This window comes from Cebus imitator, unplaced genomic scaffold (assembly GCF_001604975.1).
Source record: "Cebus imitator isolate Cc_AM_T3 unplaced genomic scaffold, Cebus_imitator-1.0 Scaffold234, whole genome shotgun sequence".
In the NCBI taxonomy this organism is placed as follows: Eukaryota; Metazoa; Chordata; class Mammalia; order Primates; family Cebidae; genus Cebus; species Cebus imitator.
The window spans coordinates 1,644,831-1,647,728 of record NW_016107549.1 but is presented as its reverse complement, the minus strand read 5'-3'; positions in this window follow the sequence as shown (position 1 = coordinate 1,647,728).

Sequence of the window (2,898 nt, the reverse complement as noted above, 5' to 3'; positions counted from 1 at the left end):
AGGGTCTCACCCTGTTATGTAGGCTGGAGTTCAGTAGTGTAATCTCAGCTCACTGCAACCTCTGCTTCCTGGGCTCAAGCAATCCTGCCGCCTTAGCCTCCTAAGAAGCTGAGACTACAGGTGCATGTCACCATACCCAGCTAATTATTTGTAGAGATGAGGTTTTGCCATGTTACCCATGCTGGTCTCAAACTCCTGGACTCAAGTGATTCACCCACCTCAACATCCCAAATTGCTGGGATTACAGGTGTGAGTTACCACATCCAGGCTGGGAGAATTTTTTTTTTTTTTTTTTGAGACAAAGTCTTGTTCTATTGCTCAGGCTGGAGTGCAGTGAAGCGATCTTGGCTCACTGCAACCTTCGCCTCCCAAGTTCAAGCAATTCTCCTCCCTCAGTCTCTTGAGCAGCTGGAATTACAGGCACATACCATGATACCGGGCTAATTTTTGTATTTTTAGTAGAGACAGGGTTTCACCATGTTGTCCAGGTTGGTCTTGAACTCCTGGCCTCAAGTGATCCACCTGCCTCAGCCTCCCAAAGTGCGGGGATTACAGTGTCAGCCACTGCACCCAGCCCAGGAGAGGTATTTTTATATAACCCATAACCATCGACGGTTGATGCCAGTCACCATGCAGTGCTTCGGGAGAAGTCATGGTAGGAAGTCCCTTTCTAGACTGGGGTCCCTGGAAGCCTCACCCCACACCGTTTCCTGCTGTCCAGGGCCACCAGGGAGCTGGTGTGAGTGTCCACTGAGCCTGTTTATTTGGTGGTCTGTCTCCCTGGGTCTGCATGACAGTTTGGACATCTCTGTGTGGCTGGCTCCCTGTGGCTGAGGACATGTGGCCTTCCCAGCAGCTGGGAGTACAGACCCATGCCACCCTGCCAGGCTAATTTTTGTACTTTTTATAGATACATAGTATTGCCACGTTGCCCAGGCTGGTCTGGAACTCCTGGGCTAAAGTGATCCAGAAATTATAAACGAGGTCACAAGATACAGGTTATAAAGACCTTGCTGATAAAACAGTTTGCAGCAAAGAGGCTGGCCAAAACCTACCAAAACCAAAATGGCAATGGCAGTGACCTCAGATCATCCTCACTGCTGCACTAACATCAGCACCATGACAGTTTACAAGTGCCATAGCAATGTCAGGAAGTTACCCTATATAGTCTAAAAAGGGGAGACATGAATAATCTGCCCCTTGTTTAGTAGCATTGTGGGTAACCTCCCTTCTGGGCACCAAGGAAAGAGAGCTAAGCAGACCCCTGGCACAATTAGTGCCTGAAGAATATCTTAGTTTGTAGTGTTACTACTCAGTTCTTTCCTTTATATGATCCTTTATATATAATCATGTATTCGTTTATAGTTGGAACAATTAGTGCCTGAAGAATATCTTACTACTCAGTTATTTCCTTTATATATATATATATATATATTTAATTTTATAGGAGGAATGTCTAGAGCAGACATGGTATAGAGCATGAATTAAAGAATAAACAGCCATATATATATATATATATATATATATATAATCATATCTTGCTTATAGTCGGAGGAATGTCTAGAGCTGACATGGTGCAGAGCGTGATTTAAGGGAAAAACAGTTATACCAGGACAAGAATCTATGGCCCAAGCGGTACTGCCTCTGCCTGAAAGGGCATGCGCTACATGGCAGGCTGGCCCAGGTGGCAACGTTCAATATCGTAAGGATACCTGCTGTATGGCAGGCTTGGAGCAAGAGGCAGTCCTCCTGAAAAGGAGTTGCAGTACTTGCGTCCAGTTCTTGTGAAAGCTGGCCTCAGGTTGGCAATCCCGAGAGCGTCCAAGGGCTTAAAACCCTCGGTATAATAAATAAAACCCTTTGGTATAATCTCACCTTGGTGGCTGTATAACCTGTCAGCTCTCTAGCTACTGTGCTGACTCAAAGCATCCTCCTATAGAATTCCTTAGAAGTAGCTTCCCCTTAATAAGAGATATTGCACGCTGCATCCTCTTCACTGTGCACAGCTCACCTCCTTGCCTCGGTGACCTAATGGGGGTGGACCCCTTGCTGTGCACTGCCCACCTCCTAGCCTAGATGACCTAATGGGGGTGGACCCATTGTTTATCGCTCATGTGAATGTCTTGACCCTATCACTATCCTTAAAGATGATCTCACTTACTACCCTGCCCCCTAACCTATACCCAATAAATACAGACGCTCCTGGATGTTTGGGGCCTCGCCTGTCTCCGCTTGTAGGTGGTGTGGCCCCCCCAGAGCCCAGCTGCGCTTTGTTTGTCATTCTGTGTCTTGTCTCTTTATTTCTCGGATCCTGTGCCTCAGCACAGTGATAGGGGACATCCCATGATCCCGTAGGGCTTAACCCTACATGCATATCATCAAGAAATAACCATAAAAATAGGGCCAAGTGTGGTGGCTCACACCTGTAATCCTAGCACTTTTCAAGATCAAGGCAGGTGGATCACCTGAGGTCAGGAGTCCAAGACCAGCCTGGGCAACACGGGGAAACCTCATCTCTCCTAAAAAGTTGTTATCCCAGCTAATTGGGTAGCTGAGGCACGAGAGTCTCGAGCCTGGGAGGTGGAAGTTGCAGTGAGCTGAGATGGCACTATTGCACTTGAGCCCAGGTGACAGAGCAAGCCTCTGTCTAAAAATAAAATAAAAAAAAAAATAATAAATTTAATTAAATAAAAAAGAAATGGGGATGGGCTCAGTAGCTCATGCTTTAATCCCAGCACATTGGGAGGCTAAGGCGGGTGCATCATGGGGTCAGGAGATCGAGACCTTCCTGGCTAACACGGTGAAACCCTGTCTCTACTAAAAATACAAAAAATTAGCCTCCGTCTCAAATAAATAAATAACCATAAAAATGGGCAACCAGCAGCCTTTGGGGCTGCT